This window comes from Carassius auratus, chromosome 26 (assembly GCF_003368295.1).
Source record: "Carassius auratus strain Wakin chromosome 26, ASM336829v1, whole genome shotgun sequence".
In the NCBI taxonomy this organism is placed as follows: Eukaryota; Metazoa; Chordata; class Actinopteri; order Cypriniformes; family Cyprinidae; genus Carassius; species Carassius auratus.
Genome location: NC_039268.1, coordinates 1,078,408 through 1,097,807, shown reverse-complemented (window position 1 = coordinate 1,097,807; position 19,400 = coordinate 1,078,408). Strand labels below are relative to the sequence as shown.

The following is a 19,400-nucleotide window of genomic DNA, read 5'->3' as shown; positions in this document are numbered from 1 at the left end:
CAATAGATATCTTTTTTATACAAGATGCAAGTAGTTTACTTTATTACATTAAATCACTCTATAAACACAAATGCAGCAAAAGATTATGTTAAAGGCGCAATATTTAATTTTTCTGCTTTAAAAATAGCAGAAATTACTATATCTATGATATATATATTTTTTAGTTGTGTACTTACATCAACCCGTCAGTTTCCACGAACTTTCAAATCCGGAGAAAATTAAAGTTTAATTAGAAGACACAGCACGTTTCTTTATTTCCGTTTTGTCGCCTGTCTATGGCGTGATATAAACTTTGACCCCTCTAGTTTATCTAACTTCCTGCGGAACCGCCAAATACAAAGGTGAACAGAAACAAAGACGAGACGAAGAAGAAAAAGTAGTAGCCTTGATTGAGACAAACGCACGGGTGAAATAAATGACCCGAGATGGTTTTGGGACAAGAGAAGCTACAAGACACGGGTAAATATTGGAGTTGCATTTCCAAGATAGAGAGAGCTTCGTGACAAGCTGAAACTACAGAGAGATGCCGAACTCGCTTGCATTCTGATAAACAGGTATGCATCCATTCAGCTAACTGTATCTATCCGTATATTTTGTGAAACGATATGATGTCTTGTGTAAAACGCAAACGGACTAGCTCTCATGTAAATCTACATTTGTTTTATATCTAGCTGAATAAAGTAGCTTCAAATGCAGTTCTCTAACTTGTTCGATATCATAGTATAACGTAATTATAATTATTAACGAAAGGTGGCCGTATTTTTTAACATATATTACTACTAGCTAGATGGAATATTGATTTGATAGGGGTCTCATAATTCATATAGACGGTTTCATCGGGCGCACGGTCGTGTATATCGGTCTGGCTGCGGTGCCTTCTACAAACGCAGTTAAAGTCAAGGTGATGAGTAGACTGAAGTTGGGCTCAGGTGGTTGTGCTGCGGGGTGTGTTTCCCATACATTTATTTATTTTTGGAGACTCACCAAAATTTTAAAACAGATTTTTTTTCAAAAAGGCTTCATTGAGTAACGTTAAGTACTGCTCGTTTAATAATAATAATTCCTTAAATTTATATGTTTAAATATCAAAACGAGGCACAGGTGTTTTTATATCGCTGTATTTCTGAAGGAAGACTTGCATGTTACATGCCTGATAGCAGCGTGTGAGCGTACCAGCTCTGCTTCGTTTACAGCTGTTACTGGGGAAACCTCTATTTCTGGCGCTTTATGTCTATGCTTTAAAACATCTACTGTTGGCAAATAATGAATTGCATTTTCATTAAGTCCGCCTGATCCACGCAGCAAACATTTTGTTTGTTATCAAAAAATATCTACTCTAGAGGGACTTGGCTGTTGTTATTGATTCTATTTTGAAAGTCTACCGGAAGTTAAGTTAGGTCCACAAAAGCGCTCATGCACAGTAACGTTTGTTTATGTTGTTGCCGTTGAAACCGTCTCTCCTTTTGAAAAGACGTGATTGTCAAAATACTAAGTTAGAATGAGTTAGGAATGATAGGGAGCGACAGAGCACGTGTTCCAATGAACAACAACTCCCATGAGCCTTACACTCTTTCCTAACGTCATCAAAGTACGTCTTATGTTATTATTTTGATTGAGTGACCCCTGGTGGCCAAAAATTCCATACTGCGCGTTTAAAAAGGTTTACTGTACATATTATTTTCCACACGTTTTAAGCAGAAGAAATAAGCTCAACACTAAAATTTGACTTGCAGTGCGTCTCCACTTCTGCCATCAGTATTGACTTTACATGGCATGTTTTATATTACTGTGCAATCAGTACTGTAATTTTGTGGTACAGTGCATCATATTTTGTATTATAAAAATCAGCAACTTCTTTAGAAAGGAGGTGGCAACAACAACAGTAAAGACAAAAGAAACAACCTTCCAATATCTGCATGTCAGCATTACAGTAATGCAGTTAATATCTAGTCTCATTTTATCCTTTTACTGTATTTTAGTCAAGGCTCAGAGCCAAGCCCTGAGGAAAGCAGCGTTTCCCATTGAAATGGTTCCAGCTCTTTGGAAGGTGCCCCCGTCACCGGTCTTTCACACTCAGAGAGATTGGCTCCGCTAGCAGAATTCAGATGAGCTTTGCTAGCTTGGCTCCTCAAAGCACTTCCTCATGGCAGAGGAACAGATCTCTTCTCTGTATCTCAAACGTAGCGAGCAAACCGGAGGCATGTTTGATGACAGTATGGGTCCAAACACAGCAAAGTAAAGCTGGGGAATCGTTCATATATCAGCATATGCTGTAGACCAATGTGAAGCTTTGACATTTGAGTAAGCCTTGACCTAATCGAATATTCATAACCGTGGTCAGATTAATCCATGTGCTATTTCATAAGTATGAACCCCTCCAATTCTCCCGCCCCCTGACACAAGGGAATCGCGATAAATACCTCCTTGTGTTTACTTTCAATACTTTTAATCAAACACTCGGAGACAATAGCTCAAGACCTACATCTTTGCTTTCTTGTGAGGGAGAAGAGCAAATTACAATGAATAATTTTACATTTGTAATAACTTTGGAAAAGTGGGCTTTTGAGACTCTTTTGTTTTGTGCATAATACGCGATAATGGCGGAGGAGAGGGTGCAAGGTGGTTTTACACAGTTCAATGTGTCTGATTTGCAAATGGCATTTGAAATCATGTTTAATTTATTGAGAGGCGTGCTGCTTTTTGTCTCTCTCTCTCTCTCTTTTTTTTTTTTACAAACAAACCCATGGGCGTGCGAATCAAGCAGGAAGGTAGCTAATGATCTGTAAGACACTGCTGAAATAAAAAAAAAAACACTTTTTATTTGTTAAATGTTTAGATGAAGTCAAGATTAAAAGTGACATGACATGACATTCAGCCAAGTATGGTGACCCATACTCAGAATTTGTGCTCTGCATTTAACCCATCCAAAGTGTGTGTGTGTACACACACACACACACACACACACACACACACACACACACACACACACACACAGCAGTGGGCAGCCATTTATGCTGCGGCGCCCGGGGAGCAGTTGGGGTTCAGTGCCTTGCTCAAGGACACCTCAGTCGTGGTATTGAAGATGGAGAGAGAACTGTACATGCACTCCCCCCACCCACAATTCCTGCCGGCCCGAGACTAGAACTCACAACCCTTCGATTGGGAGTCCGACTCTCTAACCATTAGGCCACGACTTCCCAAAATAAAAGCATTCTGAAATAAAAGAAAAACTAAATATACTGATTGCACAATTAGATCAAACCATAATTCACAGCAATCCATGCTTTTGGAAAGCAATTTGAGGAAAACAATTAAAAAGTTCAACCAATCATGTCATTCAATATCGGTATTACTTACTTTCTTCTGTCAAACATAAAAGATGAACGATCTCAAGGATTGTGCTCTGCATTAAAAAGATAAGTGCATGGTGATTTAAATGGTTAAATTCCCAAAGGCACAAAAAAGCATCAATTCTGTAGGATGCATTCTTTTGTCAGTTCAAATCAACATACTCTTTTGCTGTACTGAAAACAGTGACTAAAATCTTCTCACAGAAAAAGAAAAAATAATAAATAAATGAGGTCAGAATGATGTCAAATTCTAATTTTTGGGTGAACTATCCCTTTAAATGAAATGCATACAAATATAAACTGTCCAAGGTAAACACTCGAGTAGTAACGTGCATGAAAAACAAGGAGGTATTTGTAGTCCTGACATGATGTGGGTATTTCTCGTGAGTCAGTGTTATCTTGTCCATATCCCCACCAGCATATTCTTCATTGGCGAGCAGCCACTGGGGACCATGGTCATCAGAATACCCATGAGTCTCTGCAGCACAGCTACGTTCCAAGTCCACCAGTCCCATACAGCGCTTCCCTGGTGATTAAGGGAGAAAAGGTTTGGAAATGAGACTAATTATGAAAAATTATCTTTATTGAGCACCGGAAGGAAATCTACGCTGAGGACATTATTCAGGTTAATTATGGTCAAGAAAAAGCCCAATTTTACTGAAACCTAAATGTGTCTTTAACTATTTTTTCTGAGATCTATTATCAGTCGATTAAATAAACCTCACACTTAAATTAATGCTCTGGTTTTACCACAGACATTTTAACCTTCAATCCGCAAAAAAACAAAAACACAATGAGAGTCTATAGGGCAATACACTCTAAAGCATAACTGTGTAGCTCACATTTTTCATAAATTGCTTATACTGTATTAAGCAATTAGGACAAATGTGTGTTAAATGAGCTGTAAAAGTTGTCCCAACTGTCCTTAATGTTATATATATAATGCAAAAGGGGTTGCATGAGTTTGCTAAATTCTGACTGGTAATATTTTTTTTTTCAAAGGATTTCAAATGTTTACCAAGGCTGCCTTTATTTGGTAAAAAAAAATGCAGTAAAAATAGGAGTTATTTTACAATTAAAAATAACATTGATTTCTATTTTATATATTTATTTAAAAAGTTTATTCAATGTCACATGATCCTTCAAAATTATCAATGTTAAAAACAGTTGTGCTTCTAATTTTTCTAGAAACCATGATAAAAAAAAAATCAGGATTATTTGATGAAAAGAAACATTTAATAAATTAATTTAAAACTTTTTCAAAAGTGGAATTTCAAATGACTTTAATAAAAGACATTTCTTTAAAGAGACTGTTATCTCAGGGATAAAACAGTGAAACTTTAAGCAGTGCCTTTTGAAAACGACTTTAAAACAAACTTTACCATCGTATCAAACTGTAATTAACAGCTCATCTCAACGCAAAGATATCTGCCTTTGAAAGCTTTTTGAAAGTCTTGGCTTTGACTGACATGGCAGAGGAATCGGTGCTGGTTAGCATGTGTTTTGTGAAGAGGCTGAAAAGCTGTCATCTCACCAACTGTAAAAGATGGGCAGTGGAAAGAGAGATGACAGTGGCGTCAGATTTCTGTGAGATTGCGATGAGACTGAGAAGCTGAATGTGTGCTGAGAAATTTGACGGAGAGAGAGGTCACAGAGCGGGAAGATGCATCCGATACATTGTTAGAGATTTACCATTTATACTAAACTAAAATGCTTCATAAGAGTTTATTGGTAACCTATCAAGTGCTTTTGGTCCAGAGAAACATTTACAAAGGTTTTTGACTGTCCAAATGGAAATGCAAACAATAAACCCTGATGCCATTTATTTTCAAAAGTGTACACTGAACCATTATATAATAATATATGTTTGTTGCAGCAAAATCAATACCAAGCAGTGTTTTTTTAGTATTTTATTTTTTAGTATTTTATTTTTTATTAATATTGCTATTTTTTTTATTTGTATAAATTGTACATTTTAATTTTAAAGGTGCTGTATGTCTTTTTTTTTTTTTTGACTGCACTAAAGCTTAACATCTTACCAATTAATTGTCGTTCTGCAGAGTAAACTGAAAGCCGTCTGGTCTGTGAACCTGCACAGGATCGTATACTCCTGTGGAAACCATATAACATACCGAACACACGGAGACACATCAAAAAACACACTTGCATCTGAATGTACGTGCACAAAAATATCTGAAACAAAAGCATGTGTGCGGCCCAGCTAGCATAAAGCATAGAAACATCGAGAAACATCAGAGAAACATCGATGCATCAGATCGTTAGGGTTGTGGTGAGGGAACAAGCCATTTATCAACTCTTACAACCAGCCATTAAAGGCAAACCCAGTTCATTTTATATTAATCAATATACTCTTATTGCGTTTTTTGCAAGGAAGTTTGCAAAACGACTTCCTCTGCTGTTGATGACCAACGATGGCTTCAAGCCACCATTATTCTGCATTAACTGAGTCAAACAAGTGCTGATGGAAAGCAACATAACATCTCTGGCAGATTGATTCCTCCTATCAAGTCTAATCCTCTAGGCTAATAGCTGCGATCAATGCTATAATTCAGCATAACGTCTCAAAAACAGGCTTTAGCTAAGTGTTTCTAGAGCATTTTTAGTATTCGCACCAATAGGAAAACATTGCGTCGATTATGCTAGCTTGGAAAGAAGCACATAAAATCTTTATCAATCAATTTTATTTTTGAACACATCAAACTCAAATAAAATCCGAACAATTAAAAGAGTTTATTTTATTTTTTTCTGGGCGGAATTTCAATACACTGAAATCATTTTATCAATGCATTTAGTGCACTATGACTTTAAATCACAATGCAATGTATAACCTAGTCAAATTGAACAAACCTGAAAGTAAAGTATTTGTATCTAAACTGTGTGTAGATCCAATTTGAGTGATATTTTCCCGTGCCAAAGTTGGTAGGGTGTTAAGGGCGGTTGCCAGGTTTGCTATGTATCACACCTACAGTATCCTCAAAACAGTTTAATTCATAATTCGGTTTGTTCAAACTACAGTGGCTATAGCAAAAGTGAGGTTTGTTTTGGCAAACACTACTAATTAAATGTCTGTTTGCTGTAGATCTACACTCAGGGAACTGCCTGTCTCTTTTAGGGCCCTATGTAGGTGATATCTCTGCAGGGGCCATGAGCGCAGTTTGAGAGAGGAGTCAAGTGAACACGGATGACTGTGAGATACGACTGATTAACCTCATCCATTATACTCACACTTCTGCCTCATTGTTCTGTCAGCGCCTGGAGATAAGACTGGGAAAAATACAACATGCAACTACAGTACATGGGCACACTATTCCCAGGAAAACCCTATTTCAGCAGAGCTCGAGAAAAACAACAATGAAGAGAAGGGAAAACAGCTTAACAGATGTTTTCTGCTCCTCGGAATCTGTGTTGAAAATATAATTTTTGGTAACAATTTAGATTAGTCAACACTATTCAATTATCTTTTAACCAGCTGCTTATTAGCATGCAAATTACTAGCATATTGGCTGATTTTGTGTACTTATAAAGCATATTGTGCATGACCCTATTTTAGATCCCAGAACCTAGCTAATACCTAAACATATCTATTACAACAATTACCTTATTTACTATGAAGAAGCAGCAAATTAGTTTATTTAGCTGTTTAAATCAGTTTATTGAGGGAAAATCTTAATAGTGAATGTGTGTTGGCTAAACTAAAGTGTTACCTAATTTTTACACTAATAAACACTGGTCAATATTTTAAATCTATATGGCTTTCAAAGCAAAGCAAAGCACAACAGACGCAACACAGCAAAGCAAAGCAAAGCAAAACAAAACAAAACAAAACAAAACAAAGCAAAGCAAAACCAAACAAAACACAACAAAGCAAAGCAAAACAAAACACAACAAAGCAAAGCAAAACAAAACAAAACAAAACAAAACCAAAGCAAAGCAAAACCAAACAACACAACAAAGCAAAGCAAAACCAAACAAAACACAACAAAGCAAAACAAAACCAAGCAAAGCAAAGCAAAGCAAAACACAACAAAGCAAAAAAACAAAACAAAGCAAAGCAAAATACAACAAAGCAAAACAAAACCAAACAAAGCAAAACAAAACACAACAAAGCAAAACAAAACACAACAAAGCAAAACAAAACCAAGCAAAGCAAAGCAAAGCAAAACACAACAAAAAAACAAAAAAAACAAAGCAAATCAAAACAAAGCAAAATACAACAAAGCAAAACAAAACCAAACAAAGCAAAGCAAAACAAAACACAACAAAGCAAAACAAAACACAACAAAGCAAAACAAAACCAAGCAAAGCAAAACAAAACAGAAAAAAATATTAATAAAAGGATATTAGAACAGTGAATCAAAGTATTGAACATACATAATCAATTATTTAATTTTTTTTGTATATTTGATTTGTGACTGACTAATATGACTTACAATCTGATCAAATGCTCATGCCACTTTACAACTGCTTTTTGTCAGTTAATTGTCTCAGCATTTTATTTATAGCATTACACATATTTTATTTATAGCATTTAACATACTATAGTAATTTTTCATCTAAAATGTCATGCAGACTGCAGATTCACTATTCCCTAATTTCTATAACACACACGCAAAAAAGAAACAAATAACTTTTTACAAACTTTCCATCCATGGTCAGTAACTATAAAAAGAGCATCTTGAAAATAATTTGTTCAATAATTTTTTTTATTAATTCTGAAAACAAAGTGGTTCTGATTTTTTTTTTTTTTTTAAGTTTTGGATTCCCTTACCCCTTTTCACACTACATAAAAAGGATATTTCATATGAATACAGGCATATTTTAAAAAGTAAAAAAAAAAAAAAAAAAAAAAAAAAAGATTAATGCTTCCCTGGCAATTAACTGAAATAAATGTTTCAAAAAATGATTCAACATATTTATTAAACACTATAAAAGTATATAAATAATCCTACATTAACAATTGACATATAGCGTATTAGCATTAAGTCCTTTATTTTCTATACCAGGTCTCAAAAGCAGTTGAAGTTGGAAAAACAAGGCATAAATATCTGCTTCTATCAGGCTAACAAGACTCATTCCAATTATAGTGTCAGTAGCTCTAGTCAGTCATGAGCTGAACATGACTAAACACTGCTCTTCACATACATGAGGCATATTATGAGGCTCTCCTCTGGAGTTTTCCCAGAAGAGTCTCGCACTCAGGACCAGGCAGTGTGACGTCGCACACATGTAGGCGATAATGAAAAGAGTGAAAGCGAGGGATGAAACACTTACCTTACAGCTCAAAGTCTGTGTGAACCTCGCACTGACTTAATGAACTTGCACAAACACACTGAGGCGCGAATGAAAAATGACATGACGTTAAAGAAAGAACAAGTTTAAGGAGAGGACAATCTATCCGGATCAAAGGAGATGCTGAAAACATTCTCTACAGACAAAAACACATGTAGCGGTTCGGTTGCGGAAATAAGCCGTGTGTAAACACAGCCGGATGTCTCTTGTAACACTTGCATGATAAAGAAGAGCTCTGAAGCTCTTGGAGATTATGTGTGTGGTAGGTATTGTTTGCTACATTAACTGTCTGTCATCAGGTCGCCCTTTCTGGTCTACTGTCGAATGCCACAAATGACAAATCACTGTCATGGCAAAAATAAAATTCATGGTCATGGAAAAATAATTTCCGACTGCTCTTGCCACCCTGATGCTCAAGCCCCGCGGCGAAATTCCTGGCTGAGATAAAATGAAAGTTAACACCAGATTTGGAGAGAGCTAGGTTGTGATTGGGGAAAAACTGATGACTGTTGGAAAGTGATTCTTACTGTTAGGAAACTTTAAAACACCCACTCTCCGTTTTACCTCATTTTTACATGTACTTGCCAACATTAAACGAGGCTCAGCTGTGATTGTTGATACAGGACATTCAACTCTGAGAACGATGATGTGAAGTATAAGACAGAAACAGACCCAATAATGAATGTTTATTATGGTTAACTATTTTTGATCGTTTTTTTATTCATTCTTGTCAGTACTTTTTTTCTGAGTATGCAGAGCTTAGCATTTAATTCTGTGGATTATTATAGATCTATACTGTCACTGTACTGTGGAATTAGGCGATCAAATGAAAAGAAAAATCTGAAACGCAGTTTTGACCTCTTGGGAAAGTTGAACTTGAGTGTGTTTTGAATGAACCCGTAGCAGCGAGGACTAATCACAATCCCCGCCAGCGCCTGGAGGCAGCGATCCAACACCGTGTCTGTCACCACTCCACACACATGCAGGGCCACCTGAAATAGACACAAGACACCAGTCACGCTGGCCCTTAACCAAGAGCTGGAGAGCAACCTACCACCACTGAGCAAGTAAATAATGTGTCGCTTATGGATAATAGAGTCTATGTCATTTTTCCGGGAACATTTGTCAATTTTGTTTTTCAAAGAACTCTCTTATGCTCACCTAGCCATTTATAGTAAAGCAAAAATACACTACAATTTAAAATAACCATTTCTTCTAGAATATATAAGAAGATATAATATAAATTGATTCTTCAGAAATCATTTAATATGCTGATTTAGTGCTCAGAAGAAAACCGTAGAAAACTGTTGTTACCTAATATTTCAATGGAAACTGTGATCATTTTCTTTTCAGAATTTTTTGATGAATAGAAAGTTCAAAAGAACACCATTAATTTAAAAATAGAAATCTTTTGTAGCATTATAAATGCCTTTACAATCGCTTTTGATCAATGCATCCATGGTGAATAAAATTGTTAATTTCTTCTTCTCCAAAAAAATAAAAAACTTTCTGATCCAAACTTTTGATATGTTATGAAATCAGCTTGAATTTAATCAAATTCATTTACTAAAAAATGCATTTAAATGTCATTTATACAGACAATTACTTAAATACATGCCGATTTTTAATTTTCGGAATTAAATTAATTTTCAGATTCTTTTTATAGGGTTTAAATGAATATATATATATATATATATATATATATATATATATATATATATATATATATATATATATATATATATTTGAAGGTATAACTGAAATGGGAAGGATTACAGGTCTCATTAAAGCATGAAATAGTTAAGAGGAGAAAAAGGTGGATCACACTTTATTTTAAGATCCAGTTCTCACCATTAACTATACTGCATAAATTAACTCCTAATTTGTTGCTTATTAATAGTTAGTTAAGGTAGTTGTTAAGTTTAGTTATTGATTAAGGATGTAGAATATGGTCATTCGGAATGTGTGCTTATAAGTACTAATAAACAGCCAATAAGTTAATTATACACATGCTAATAAGTAACTAGTTAATACTGGTTAAATAACTGGTCCCTATACTAAAGTATTACCCAAAGGTATAAGGAAAACATTTGATTAAACAACTTCACATTTTTGAAGTCATTCAATAAAAATAAAAAAAATGGAGAAAATGCTACATACTGTAAATATTTTATTCAAAGATCACATTACCACAAACTTGTACAAGGTTGCTGTATACATAAAACCAGATAAAATGAGTTATATCATTACAAATGTGTGTATTAGACTATTTTCCAATGCTCAGGGTGGTGTAAATCAATGTGTGTCAACTAAAAACCAGATTAAACTCTAGATTTCCGCCGGTTCTTGACCACATGTCCACACATCATCTCAAAGCTCTTCCCACCTTCCTGGATCTCGCTGTGGTCTCATTGATCTGTTAGTGGCTCAGGCACAGAACGAGAGAGAGAGCGCAGCAGTCATACCCCATCACTGTGACACCGCATGACAGCAGACGTCGCTCTGCCTATTAGCAGGAAAAGTGGATCGAACAGCTTGATGGAGGGTAAAGGAAAGTCTTAGATGTCCTCACAGAAGCTCAAGTGAAGATCAAGCGATCGGCTCGGCTCACGGACCAGTGCCTGTATCCGACACTGTTCGGGTGAGAAACTGGAACAAATAATGCAAACTGTTGTCTCAGAGAGTGTGTGTGTGTGCGCACAGCCGACCAAATCCACGGATTAACACCCTTCAAATCCCCCATAAGAAGTTTTCCGGGGGAAATGTGGCCAAATCTCAGAGGATCAGCTCTACACGCCGCTTGGAGTTGCCATAGAGGAGGAAATATGTCTGTGAACTCTGTGTGGGAAAAACACAGCCTTAGCTGACATTTTATAAGCCGAGACGGAATAAATTAGGAAAAAGCAATATTGGCAAGGCGTCCAGTGTGGCTTGTAATTAAGTTCTCGAGACGCTAATTAGACTGAAATGATTCATAATGTCTTTTTAACAGGATCTGGAGTAAAGCCATTCTCAGAAACCCTGGGCAGGTGTTTGAGTATTCAAGGGCCACCCTTACGTACTAATCAGAATCCATTAACGCTGGGTCTCGGCTCTTTGAAGTAGACCACCTTCTTATAATGGGACCATCCATTCACATCTGAAGCCAACAACAGCGTGCCGCATCACCACAACAAGCAAAATCGAGCGTGAAAACCTGGAGCTTTGAAGACGTCAGCAGATGAATTTCTAAAGTTAACAATGATGCAACAAGACCACAATACTACAGATGGCGTCTCTTAAGAACGCCGAGAGACACTTTCAGAAGACGTTTTGTGAAAGTACAACTTTTCATCATTTACTGATGAAAAAAAAAAAAAAAAAAAAATCACAGGAATGCTGACAATGAGGGACGAGAAACTTTAAAGAGTAAATCAATGCGCAACTGCTATACGACTTCAGGTACATCGCAGTATGAAAGAATAAATATAGCAAAAAACAGACAAAACCATTCACAAAATGAGAAAGGATCCTGGCAGATGCAGCACAATTGGAAAAAAACAAAATGATTTTATAAAATACTTTACTTTTATGTAGCTATATAGTGATAGTATTATAAAGGATGAGGTAACACTTTATTTTAAGATGTCCTTGTTACATGCACTTATTGTTATAAATACTATTATTATGTATGCAAGTAACCCTAAGACAAACCCTAACCATATTGAAAGTACATGTAGTTGATTAATATTACTTTCACCTTAAAATATTTGAATACTATTAAAATATTAATATTAGTTTCACCTTAAAACAGTTTGTTAAAATGTTCACTCTTGATAAGGAAGCAAACACACTTGAGCTTACATGATGAAATCACTCGTGGCATTCTTTGGGAAAGCGATTAGGCCTAAATTTCTTTTTTCAATTGCAAAGAGGTTGAAAAACACTTTACAGTCATTCCAAGTCTTTCATCGGAATGTCGGATGCTCCGTCTCTAGAACAAATTTACAGTCATAATGAGACAAAGCTGGTGGGCCGTCTCCCAAGAGATCAGATGAATGTTGTTCAGCATGAGAAAGAAGCTCAAGTTTGTTTTTCCTTTGCAAGCAAATAAAGTGGAGTTCGCATCAGTTTTGTGTGGTCTCTTGTACTGAAGAATCCAACAAACAAAATAAATGAAGGTTTTCTGAAAGCATTGGAAATACAAGACATTGACAAAGAACTTGACGTCAACCTCAATGCTAGTTTTTCCTCGTATAAATTATTCAGCATTGGATGGCAAAGTAATAAAGCATGCTGCAAAAGCATATTTATGTATTAGTTTTTTTTTTAAAGCAGAATTTCCTTTCTGCTGATGATATTTCTTTTTCTTCCCTTCAATAGGGGTAAAAAACTTTTCTGTCTTTATAATTAAGTAGTTTGCCCGAGGTGTGGAAGGCACAGCTTCATGACTACGATGCAAGTTCATTACTCACAGCCACAGAACACAGCAGTGCACTTGTTTCACCATCATTCAACAGGTACAACAAATCAAGTTTGAACAAACAGCCCATAACTTCTCTTTTCATATCATTACCCACGTTTAGTCATTTTTTTCCTGGTGTAGCTACAAGCCTTATTACAGACTGTCTTAAAAAAGGAATAGTAGCTATTTTCACATATATCTAACCCTCTGGGAAACAATATTTCCCCGTTTACAAGCAGTTCTGGTTGTGCTGCTCTAGCAAGCAAAGCATTTTTATCATTTATGCTAATGAAATGTGAGGGATGCAAGATATTACAAACATTTAGAAACTCAAAGACGAGGTAAAATACAAATTCGATACCCCTTTGTCTCTAAACAGCTAGGCAATCAGTCTTATACTACCAACACACAATCACTTTCAAGAGCTTTCATATTAACTGTTGCTCAGTGGTGGAAAAATCTTCTAAACTCAGCCTAACATGAAAAGTCTTGAAAATCTAAAGACTTTCTGTGATGCTCCCTGTCTCTTGTAATCATAGAAGTTTTAGTAAAATCATGCAAATTCATGCACCAATTAATAATTTGCTAACACTTTAGAATAGGTAACACCTATTAGTTGCTTATTAGCATGCATATTACTAGAATATTAGTCATGTATTAGTGCTAATTGAGAACATATTATTGCCTTATTCCACTTGACCTTATTCTACATCCCTAATCTTACCCAATACCTAACAACTACCTTACTATTTATAAGCAAATTGTAAACTAGTTCAATAACATCATTTTCAATAACATGATGTCAACAACATAAATTTCAAGATTTTAGTAAACATTAAGTTTTGTATTTAATATATATATATATATATATATATATATATATATACATACATATATATATATATACATATATATATACATATATATATATACATATACACACACACACACATATATATATATATATATATATATATATATATATATATATATATATATATATATATATATATATATATATATATATATATATATATATATATATATATTGCTTTTGCAAGAATGGAACATTCTAGAAGTTTCTGTAACATTCTGTAATATTCTTGTGCTTTCTGGAACATTTCAGAACATCGTGAGACAATTTCATCCAACATACACTTTTGAAGTTTTGGGGACTCACTTTTGGTAACTCTTATGTTAATTTGATGTTAGCTTAATATTATTCATGTACCATGCAATTCTTATGCATGATGAGTATTAACATATTACCTTGTATAATTTGTTAGAATTTTTATGTTTTCATGAGCACCGTTAATTATACACAAATAGTGATGTATCATTAATTGAAACAATTAGTAATGTACCACAAAAAGTGATTTTCGTATTCAGCATGTCAAACTTCGTCAAGAAGCATAACAAAACTTAAAAAAAATGTGTTTCACTGTGTTGTTCTTTATCAAGCCTGTGAGCCACAATGTTAAAATGTTCCTGATAATTTCAGGTTTTCCATGAATGAGATAAACAACAACAAGCAAATAGTATAGTTTGAAGTGATAGTTCACGCAAAAATGAAAATTCTGTCATTAATTACACACCCTTTTGTCGTTCCAAACCTGTAAGACCTTCGTTCATCTTCGGAACATAGATTAAGATATGTTTGATGAATTCTGACAGCTCTCTGACCCTCCCATATATGGAAGCATATGGGTAGCAAAATTCATTTTGAAATGTAATTTGCTAAATGGTAATTAAATGCATTTTTTTTATTTACATTTTCCCATATATATGTGCAAACTTTAGTGCAAAATGAAAATGAAAATTCAATTATATAATTTACATTTGACATTTCCTACACTAGTTTTAATATGTAAATTAAAAACATATTTTAATGCTTTATAAGTTGCAAAATTAAAATGTATTACCCAAATTAATTAGATGTTTAACATGTCAATTTAACATGTCTTTTAATGTGCATCAATCGGAGTGTAAAACAGTGAGATGTTGAGGCAGATGAAAAGCATTTGGTCAGTTGTGAATATTGACCTATTGTGCGTCCTGTCACTGAACCTTGATTGTATTGTAATGATGTAATGTAATGCATTGATGTAATGATTGACAGGTTGGGGGCGTGATCGGCTCGAAATGCATTTTCAAATCCACATTGACTTAAACTATATTATTGTGTGGTATTTAATGAAAATGCAATTGAAACGTCTTAAGTGAACGTGTCAATGCATTTAAGAAAAATAAAAGACAATAAAATTTTTGCTACACCTTTGACTCAAAATGCGTTTTTTGAAATTCCCATTGCATTTTGCTACAATTATCTTGCGGTGTCACAATGAATAGTGTCCTACCCATAAGTCTTAATGCATTCAGGAGAAATGATATTTAAGTTATAATTTTGTTTTTAATTTAAATATTAAAACTATAGGAAATGGCTAATGTTAATTATATATACTTTTTTTTTTTTTGCACAAAATTTTGCACATATGTATGGGAAAATGTAACTGTAAATACAGAAATACATTGCCATTTTTTATATTGCATTAACATTTTACATATTATATTTCAAAATAAATTTTGCCACATGCTTCCATACCCATAGACCGCAAGGATCCTAACACGATATCCACAAACGTATTAAAGACAATCCATGTGACATCAGGGGTTCAACTGTAGTTTTACAAAGCTATACGAATACTTTTTGTGCGCAAACAACTTATGCAACGTTTGTATGTGGATGCATCGTTTACACTTTGAGCTGAACATAATGTTGTTTACGCAAGTGATACTCTCCAAAATGGTGCCAGGGTGATGCAGAAGATACGAATTGTTGAATAAAGTTGCTATTTAATTCTCTTTGCACACAAAAAGTATTCTCATAGCTTCGTAAAATTACAGTTGAAACACTAGCCTCACAAGAATTGTTTTACTGATGTCCTTACTACATTTCTGGACATTGATTGAGTTAGGAACCTTGTAGAACTCTCGGAATACATCAAAAACGTCTTAATTTGTTCTCCGAGGATGAACGGAGGTCTTACGTGTTTGGAACAACACAAGGGTGACTTATTAATGACAGAATTTTCATTTTTGGGTGAACTTCATTTTTGTTTAACAACTTAATGCAATTAACAAAATGTCCTATCTCTTGCACAGGCACTAAAAGAGTTTGAGGAATATTTCATCTCCACATGGAAAAACGTTTGAGGGGGGAAAAAATAACTAGATACACCTAGAATGGTAAATTTGAAAAAAAAAAAACATTTTAGGTGACTGTTCGATATGAATTTTGCACGTTGCCCAAAATAAGCTCTACTCGGAGATACAGGTTTTAGCTTTGGGAAACAGTGAAGGTTTGATAAAGCCCCTTTGTGTGGGTAGCTGATAATCCCCTAACCCCGGCCGCATGTGAAGCTCAATACTGCAGCCGCAGCTCTCTGTGGAGATGAAGCCAGGGCTGCAGGCCCAAACATCTCATTACTGCCAGAAAACAAACACAACAACTGCAGCAAGCACATACTGTACTTCCTCATTTATTACAGACACAACGGTGTCCCTCAAAGATTACACACACAAGCAAAAACAAAGTTTATTAATAAGCATTTTTATCAGAAAATATATTGCGTTATGTTTATTTTTGGACTTCATGGAAATTTAGAGATTCCTGCTAGAAACAAGACAAAATTATTTACCAGTGCTGTACGAAAAATAAAGAATTCAGAATTAATATTTTATAAAAAGCAAATATATTTCTGTTTTAAGGTCAGAGATTGCTCAACACTGGTATAATCCAACTAGACTTCTGTAACAGAAACGTGCAGTCTTGTTTCTTATATGTTTGTGGTCACAACACTTCAGCAAATAAAAAGCTATGGAAGAACTGAATGCAGTCTGTTTGGATATCTTGGATAGGTTCATCAGTCAAACGTGAGGGTTAACTGCGTAATTAATATGGATGGCAGGTAGAATCAAACATGCTGTGTCCCAGAATCCATCCTTTTCAACAGGCTTTACAATGCAAATGAAGAGACACCTATAACTTTTGGCAACAAAATGTATGCTCTTCATTTGAAATTATTGAAACTGCTCTTAGCAAGAAGACATGCTGTAAGCAAACATTAACAAAAGCAATTATCTCTGAAAGGCTATAAGTGGGGTCCAAATGTCTGAGATCACACTGAAAATAAAGGATTCAAAATACATTATGAATAATGCAACAAAGAAACACTATAAAATATATAACCTTCATATCCAAAATGAAACAATGACTGCAATACATTTTTACACAAATTTATAAACTCACGATGCAATGCAATTTTTATCACATTGTTTTCAACAAAATGAGATTTAAGCCAAATAAGTAATAAAAAAAGGTGTCCTTTTATTATTGCGTGGACAAAACGCTGCAAGTTTCTTTGAGAAATTAAAGTAAGTAGAATAACTTTACTAAACTGAAATTTTAAAACAAACCCGAAGTCAAATCTCTTCATATAAACAAACTAAGGCTTTGCTTGTGCTCTTTCCATTTACAATTAGAGGCAACCACTGCATTTTAATTATGATCCAAGCATGCAGCATGAGCATTTTTAATCTAAATAAAAAAATCCTACCCCGACCGTATCGCAATTCGTTTAATATCTCAACCGATTTAAATAGTCACATATTTGCATCAATATTAAAGCCCTACTATTTATTAAATGATTAAAGACTGCACAATATTTAAGAATTTGGATCTCACTATGTCAATATTATATTACACACTCACACATTCTTAAAAGTATCATTTTTGACAATAGCACAAATGCTGGATGAGTTACTTATGAACCAATTCCAACACACACATACACAATTACAACAACAAAAACACCTGTAAATACATTTAACACACCTGCTAAAAAAAGATTTCTGTCTTGTTCTTCACAGACAGATATCATGCATGCATGCAACAAAATGTGGTGCTCACCCCAATGCTGAAGATCCCAGTGAAATAGTCGAGGTTTGTCTGGATGAAGCCGATGTTTGTCAATCCGAGCTGAGTGCTTCTGTCTCTGACCCTGACCAAAGATGCCTCTGTATTTTCAATTATAATAACCTGAGTGATAGCAAAAAAGAGGATATTTCAACATGCCACATATAATATATTTTACAGTTTACTGGTTCATTGCCAAATTGCTCATTGATTCTCAAACTGCTCTTCTTTGAAAAGCCATTTCATCAAAAGGAAAGAAAGTCAGGAGAGAAAACAAAGTACAGTACATCTTCTAAGTGACTACCTAATAATCCACTGAACCATCAAATGTGTATTAGTGCTCAAAGAGTATTCTAATGCAGAGCTGATTTTCCTATTCGCGCTGGTTACAAGTACAAGCTTCCCAACAAGGTCTTTGGGGGAGAAAAAAAACCAACAACAATGTGGAATCAGTTTATTTTTCCAGTGTCTACAAATGAGGTCACCTGGGAGAAAGACAGATTTAGTTTCTCTTCTTTGACTCCTCTAACTTGAACGTGCTGCACTCGAACAAATCAGAAAGTCTTACCTGACATTTAGGAAGCGTGTGCACCAAAACAATCCCAACGTGCCCCTAAGAAAACAAAGAAAGAGAAAGCTGCAGGAGATCTTTAAAGAGCTCATCAGATCAAAGTCTGCTGACGGGAACACAGACGCCCATCGGAATATTGACCTGTTGCTCACAGGGTTTGTATGTACAGTATGCACAGAATAACAAGAGCACTCCCTAAGATTACATGAGAGGAAAACAGATGCTTACTGACACACAGACAGACTCTCGGAAGAAAACAGAATCAAGTCCAAGACATTTTTAAAATGTCAGATGGTAACTTACCATGCCCCCCCCCCCTCCAGGGCGGGCCAGCTGCATCACCATGGCAACCAGGTTGTTGAGATGCTGTTGTCTGCGCATGGCAAAGGCGTCTGAAATCTTACCTGGAGAAAAGTGAACGTTAAGACTGAGACGGCTAACAGCAACACACTAAAACATGATTCTTAACAAAAGACACAATAAAAACGAGTGTCTATGCCACAAATGTTACATGAAACGGTAGAATTAGTCCATTAGATAGTCCAAATAACAGATAAATATAATTAAAAAAAACTGATTGAGATGAATCAGATAACAGATCAAATAAAATAAACCGATAAAGAATAAAAAACAAACTTATTGTAAAAAAAAAGTTTAAATTATTTTATTATAAGATAAGAAAGAGACATGCATAGCTATGTAAGAAACAACAGATAAAAATAAAATAAATAAAATGTAATATAATATGAA

The 19,400-nt window shown here is 34.9% G+C and overlaps 1 long non-coding RNA gene across 1 annotated transcript; it reads right to left on the bottom strand.

Moving 5' to 3' along the window:
* Positions 1–5,411: 5,411 nt before the first annotated feature.
* Positions 5,412–18,955, bottom strand: LOC113044023 (uncharacterized). Its single transcript, XR_003275840.1, has 4 exons — positions 18,648–18,955; positions 18,074–18,202; positions 9,519–9,652; positions 5,412–5,460 (listed from the first exon to the last, which is right to left on the bottom strand). It is a non-coding gene; the product is annotated as an uncharacterized LOC113044023 (long non-coding RNA).
* Between the last annotated feature and the right edge of the window lie 445 nt (positions 18,956–19,400).